Raw genomic sequence first — 6,870 nt, 5'->3', positions numbered from 1 at the left:
GAGCAGTGGAAGGCCGCGGGAAATGTTGGTGGTGGGACGGCGTGGGAGCTGGCGTGGGGCGGCGGGAGGCGGTGATCGGAGACGAAGAAGAGGATCGGGAGAATAAAGAAGAAGAGGAAAGGAGAAATGAACACCGCGGCACGTGCGTGACTTACGCGTCACGTGCAGCGCTTTTTTTTTTTTTTTTTGATAACCCAAATGGACTCGGGTTATCGGGTTAACAGACCCAACCCGTTAAGATAGTCCGATCCGCGATATTGAAATTTTGAATTTTGAAAATTTTTTTTTTTGAATTGAATCGGGCTAATGGGTGATGGGTTAACGGGTCTAGATCTTACCCGCACTGTAGATCATCTTCAACCTTCAACCGTCCGTTCGCTTCCGCCGGATCTCGCCTGATTTTGCGGCGGTGGGTGCGGGGAGGCGTTGCACCGACGGAGGAGAGTGCTGGGGCGGTGTCTCGTGAGGAGGTGGCGTCCTTCTCCGAGCTTCGGCCACGGGCGGTGGCTGTAGGGTGCGGCCGAAACTTCCAGGGCAACGCAGTGGCTTCCAATGGTGAATCGGCGGCGCTGCAAGGTGAAGGCGGTGGTTGGCGCATGCGTAGCGGCGGCCGGAAGGGAAAACGGCGAGGGGGTGGGGGGGGGGGCTTATTTGCCTCTCGGTCCACTGTGGGGGTAGCCGGCAACGGGGTCTTCCCCTTCTGTGCAGGAACCGAGAGGGAGGGAAAAAGGAAAGGAGACGGAGGATGTGGTGATGGGGAACGAAGGCGACGATGGAGTATGGTGAAGAGGGCCGGTGGAGTGGCGACGGGTGGGAAGCGACCGACGGGAGGGTTTTGCCCTTTTTTTCCTCACGGGAGATGAAATGAGGGAGAGGGAAGAAAACAAAGAAGAAAGAGAACGCCCCTTCTTCTTCGAACTACGTGTCGTGCAGCGATCCTCCGTGCGTTCCGGCGTTTGCGGTGCAGCTACTCCAGCAAAATGCAGGTGAGGGAAAGGCCGAAAAGGAATCGGCGGGGGTCCGTCCATAAACTGGATCCCTTGACTTCAGCAACAGAGGTAAAGTCAGCCCTGCTATGATACCAAAGCTGACGCAGAACAGATGTAAAAGATGGAAGGCAGCGTGAAAGAGGAGAAGAAGAGGGGAAGAAGAAGAAAGAGGAGAGGAGGAGGAAGAAGAAGAAGGCTAATTTTCTGGAATTCATTCATTAAAAATTAAGCAAATGCATGCCCTATATATGTAGGGCCACCAAATAACAAATAAGTCCCTATGAAGAAAACAATTCGAAAGAGGCCCTCAAAAGACAATATGCAAACTAATCCTACCCACATAAAATAAATAATAAAAATGACATCAATCAATCCAGCCACAACGAAAGTGGCTGGACCGTCTTCCTGCGACAACCATGATCCTGCAAAATAATCAGTCCAGTACTCGTGTCCGCACCAAGCCCAGACTCCAATCAACAACAACATATTAAAGGAAGACACAGTACGAACTGGAATTGAAATGATAATTATACAGATAACATAATAAAATTACTGTCAAAGTGGTCTAGCATGCTAATCTTATAAATGAAGGAAAACATATCAGAAAAACAAGACTTTCCATATCAAGATTAAAAGTTCAGATGAACAACTGAAAGAATTCCGTTTATTCCCACAAAAGAAAAAAGACAATGGAACTACTTCTCAAGATACATCAAATACTTGGTTAAATTAACTTAAAAATAAATTACTTAGTTCTTCATAGTCAGTTGTATCCTAGTTCCCAACCAAACATTCAAACCATGTATATGGAACAGAAATTCACTCAATCATCAGCACAATCAAAACCCAAATAAGATGTAAAGTAACCTGAGATGCTACTAAGGATTAAATCCTCCCTAAGATTATACCTCATTATCCTTATGCACTCAAAACCAGTCCTCATCTCATGATCGCAAACCAAATTAGCCCATCCCACTTCCACGTACCCAAACTAAATCACTAGAACCCAGGGAAAAAGACCACGATCATGAAGATATAAACACCAAAGGACACCTAAACCAAAATCAATCAACGAACAAAGAAGAAGCAAAAAATATAGAGTAATAGCAAACGGGATCCTCGGGGAGAGCGCGCCTAGTGCGACCAGAGGGCTACTGCTTTAATATCTGTGCGACTTCAGTGGCATTTCAGCAAACAACAGGGGGTTCGCAGGGACGAATACACAGAGGACAGAGTACCGTGACGGAGGAGAAGATGGCGGAGGAGATCCGGAGGAATAAGGGGGACAAAGGGAAAGGCGTTGAGGGTGAGCGGCCGGCTCCGAAGCCGGTGGAGAAAAGCACCAAGCAAGGCAAAACCCAGAAAGAAACTAGATATCAAAGCCCGAGAAGCAATCTTTAGAACAAAAAAAAGATTCAAATTAGCCAGAAACAAAGACCTAACTCCCAAGATTTTCCAGGGGCATGGGGCGGCCTGAGGCCAATGGGGGGGAGGCGGCGCGGAGGTTGTCTTTGATGAGTGTTGACCAGACGACCTAACTCCCAAGATTTACCGGACGCCCAGTTTTTTTCGTTGTTGAGTGAACGAGTGTTGAACCTCTTCTGAAGGCTTCAGAAGAGGTAAGAGCCAGAAGGGGGTGCCGCGGTAGCCCGTAGCCGCGGTCGCGGTACTCCTTGTAACCCCGGCCGGAGACAACCTCGCCAGCTCGTCGGCGCCCTTCGGCCCTTGTTGGTCACGACGAAGGCGAAGACGGTGGTCGGTGAAGCAGAAGAGGACTTAGAGGAGCTAAGGAGGACGATGAGGACTGAGGAGGAACATGTAGAAGAGGAGGAGAAGGTTTATAGCTTTACAGCCTGGCTGCGAGCCTGCGATGGTCATGGCCGACGGGCGATTCACTGTAGCTAAGAGTACGGACGACGGGGCCGCTGGCCATGGGCTTTTTTTTGTTTGTTTTGTTTTTGCCGGAGCCTTATGGGACCCCGAATGCGTCGCCTAAGACTTGGGCCGGGCCTGACCGCCAAAACAGCGTCGACAATATGTGGCCTTTTTTTACAAAAAAAAAATTGAGAAGTCATCTGCCAAAGAACATCAAATAAAGGGCTTGGGCCTGCGTCGTAATTGTGATCTTTTTGGATGATCCGGAGAGAGTGCAACAAGAGAATCTTCAGCTTCGAAGCGTTCACAAAAAATACGGTAGCCTTTCCTTATTTGAATGCTAGATGATGTGCCTTCAAGGACCTATCAAAGAAGGGATATCTCATATGACTAAAAGGCTGAGAACTGAACGAGGAAATGACTCCTGAATGATTGATAAAGTATGAGTTATTAACTATTGCGGTGTGATAAAACATCATCTTTTATTCCTCTCTCTCTCTCTCTCTCTCTCTCTCTCTCTCTCTCTCTCTCTCTCCCCATCATCTTTTATTCGTCTCTCTCTCTTCTTTTATTTTTTTCTAAAATCAGGTACAACATTACCTTCTAGCATCACCATATCCAACAAAGTCGGAAAAAAAAAGAAGCAAAAAAAGAGTAGAACAATCTCGTAGCTCTCACAAATCCAATCACCAAAGTGCTGCATAACGAATGAGGCAACTCAATCAGCTTTATTGTTCGCCTCATGGTAAGCATGAAAAACCTGCAAGGCCACATAGTCCCTCAAAAAGTCTCTGTTGTCCTATAGTGCTCGCCACCGGCTCTCACAGAGCCCTGAATCTACCAGATCACAGTAGCTGAATCACCTTCTAAATGGATCGCTCAACCCCCAACCTAACTTGTGCATAAATGATTACTTCCCAAGCAGCTCTAAGCTCGACTTCTGAAATAGAACTATCATAGAGTTGACTCTCCCCAGCTACGATTAATGTAGAGTCGGCATCCCTGATCGCAAAACCAACACCTTCTTGACCCTCCTCCTCATATACACTCTCGATCCTCGCCGTCGGGAGCCTCCTTCGTCGTCTTCAACTTTTGGTTGCCCATAAATCACAACCAACACTCGTTCGACGAAATGACCCGGACACAGCATGATTCAGAACGCACGCGCGACTCAAACCGCGATTCTTTTTCTTTTCTCTCGCTCACCTTTTGAGAAATGTATTTTTTTCCCATTCCGTTCCCCTCATGATTTTGTCATTCTGATTAGATAAAAAAAGTGGGACAATCCTGATCCCTTAATCTCTTTCAACGGGTATACTTATTATTTTCTAATATATTATTAGATGGATAATTCTCCCGTCCATATGTACTACATAAGTAATGTACGTGTTTGATTATTTATTTACTTCATTTATGCATGTAGATGCGACAATTTTTGGATTTTTGGGTTGCCCAGATTAACAAAGACATGCAGCAAAGATGTCTCGCCCACAGCCAAAAGCAGGAGTTAAAAAGTTTAAGCGACGGCAAAGTATCTTAAACCGCCTTCACAGTTATACCCATAACCTTTTATTTTTTTCACTCCTCAACAGATTTGAGCCCCAGTCCACCAAACTTAACGAATGATAGATTGAGAGAGTACACCAAGCTAAGAGTACAAGCACTATAAAAGCCAATAAATTAGCACTTGTAGGATACATAAAGATTGGTCCATTAATAGAGCGAATACATCACACTCACAACACAGGTAGCTAGCATGTCTAACACATCGACGTAATGCGTTAGCTTTAGCATCTTATTTACTATTTTGATAACCAGCGAAGTAGAAAGCTTGCATCAACCTAGGTACTTGAAAGAAGAACCTCGCCAATCCATTTATAGAAGACCAATTAATTATGTGCGAGCCTTGCAGATTTGATGTTCGCACTAAGCAAGCAGACGACCCCACTCTTCCTCTGCAGCAAAATCCAAATAGTTAGGTTAATACCATTCTGAAATGATCCTCTGTGCTAAATCAGACGACATTATACGCCAAATGGTTAACTGAGACAGGTAGAATAAAAGGTATCAGCTGCGGTGATGTAGCACTCATTTCTTTTTGTGAATGATGTCGAGTTAAAAACAAGATGTTACCACGTTAATTTAACATTAATGTAATACTTAATAGACATCAAGTAAAATACAAATTTAGACAGTTTAGATCTACTCATGAGGTAATCCGCAGGCCCTCCAATTGCTTCAAAAATTCTTTACATACGCAAATTTTATCCAAAACAGTTTTTTGCTGGATTGCCAGGGACAAAATCCATGGATATTGGAGTCCTGAATAAAACATCTATTCCATATATTGCACTAAAACTTGACCTTGCTCTGATTCGGGATACAAATAAAGATATTTCCATTTGCTTAAAATTAAATGTACCTATGGTTTTCAGGGGTTACAGGTTGGTGGGCACCCTGGTAGTTGGGGATATTCACCGGGAGCAGGATACACTGGGTCGCTGTAGGAGTCGAGCATCCTCTTTGCCCCACTTGTATTTGTATTGATGTTCTCGTTGCCCACCACCTTTGCCTCTGCAACAACCATGAAAAATATAACTGATTTATGTGTGGATAGGATTCTCAAAAAAAAAAAAAACAAAAATTATGGGGATAGGTGAAGGACAGCACCAGTTGGTTGATGCATGACTCCAAAATAAAGAAAATAAAACTCTCCTCCTCATCAACTTGACAGATACGTAATAGTTTAACAGAGGAATTAGCAGAAGAAATCTAGTAAGCAAGGTTTCCATATATCTACACGGCAGCCTAGGCCCAGAAGTTTAATTGGTTATTATCCTTGCCCAACATAATTAGCTGCTGCATGACTAAAATAAATGATGATACCAGAGAAGCCAACGAGCCAATGATGCTCGCTCATTTATGCCCCTTCCGCATGAAATAAAATTTCTCTTGCTAAATTAAGCTGTTCTATGATAAGTGGGTATGATGATTTTTTTGGAGGGGGAAGGGGAAGGGAGAGAGCGAGAGAACGATACTTACTTTGCTGAGCGTTTTGAACAATAAGTTCCCTCGAGGCCAAAACGGGCATGATGGCTATACTAGACACAAGAAGCAAGAGCAGTATGCGTGTTTTGGGAGCCATCATCTCTTGACACACCCCTCACATCTAAAGATGAGACGACGTGATTCCCCCTCCCGTAGCCGTAATATTTATAGCCAAATAGAGGGAGGGAACCACGGCATCCATCCATCCCACAACCCACCTCATGGTCAGTTTTAAGTTTTACCTGGTGTCCTGTAAATTGTTACAGATGACACATACTCTTTTCCCACAAAACCAACCCCAATCACTTGTGTTGGCCGCACGGTGTAGACTATGGGGAGTGCACGTAGGTATGGAGTTCTAGTCATTAGTCAATCATATGTAGCTTATTTCTTACCAAGTAAATAAGAAGTAGAGTTTCCCCATCTAAGAAGTGGAGTTTCCATGGTTTACTACCGAGATGTTAGGCTTCTTAGTTAAGTTGATATTGCCAAAATCATGATTCGTAATTTGTAACTCGTCAATTTAGATGATCCCTCGCAACAGTAAAAAGTCATGCATGTTACAATGAAACAGAGAATTTTTTTTAGAGAAAAAGGAAAGCCTACGTTAACCCCTACCTAACCATCTGGGTGTAGGTGGGATTCGCATGTATTCGCATGTATCAACTTCGACAAGTTCCAATATGGATGCATATGAAACTTATTTGCATAAAGTTCGGCACATGAAAGGGTGCACCCAAGTATCTGCAGATCAATGCATGTCAAGCATTCCGACTCTCAAGGAACTTCAAACTTGAATTGATACACCACCTACCCTGGTTTATGGTCCAAAGAAAAACCTGGTTTGGCGGGCACTCATTTAGCGTACGCGATCGGGTATGTGGAAAAAGCCACAATCTTCGTTGAAAATGTCTTCGTCCCGTGAAGATTAGGAATAATGCTTGTAATGCTACGGGCC

At 44.4% G+C, this 6,870-nt stretch overlaps 2 long non-coding RNA genes across 2 annotated transcripts; both read right to left on the bottom strand.

Moving 5' to 3' along the window:
* Positions 1-1,589: 1,589 nt before the first annotated feature.
* Positions 1,590-2,913, bottom strand: LOC120111627. Its single transcript, XR_005513017.1, has 2 exons — positions 2,524-2,913; positions 1,590-2,427 (listed from the first exon to the last, which is right to left on the bottom strand). It is a non-coding gene; the product is annotated as an uncharacterized LOC120111627 (long non-coding RNA).
* A 1,606-nt stretch (positions 2,914-4,519) lies between these two features.
* LOC103721333 lies at positions 4,520-6,061 on the bottom strand. Its single transcript, XR_606294.4, has 3 exons — positions 5,907-6,061; positions 5,287-5,438; positions 4,520-4,819 (listed from the first exon to the last, which is right to left on the bottom strand). It is a non-coding gene; the product is annotated as an uncharacterized LOC103721333 (long non-coding RNA).
* Between the last annotated feature and the right edge of the window lie 809 nt (positions 6,062-6,870).

This window comes from Phoenix dactylifera, chromosome 8 (assembly GCF_009389715.1).
Source record: "Phoenix dactylifera cultivar Barhee BC4 chromosome 8, palm_55x_up_171113_PBpolish2nd_filt_p, whole genome shotgun sequence".
Classification (NCBI taxonomy): Eukaryota; Viridiplantae; Streptophyta; class Magnoliopsida; order Arecales; family Arecaceae; genus Phoenix; species Phoenix dactylifera.
Note: the sequence above shows the minus strand (reverse complement) of the source record. Positions and strands in the feature narration are given on the sequence as shown.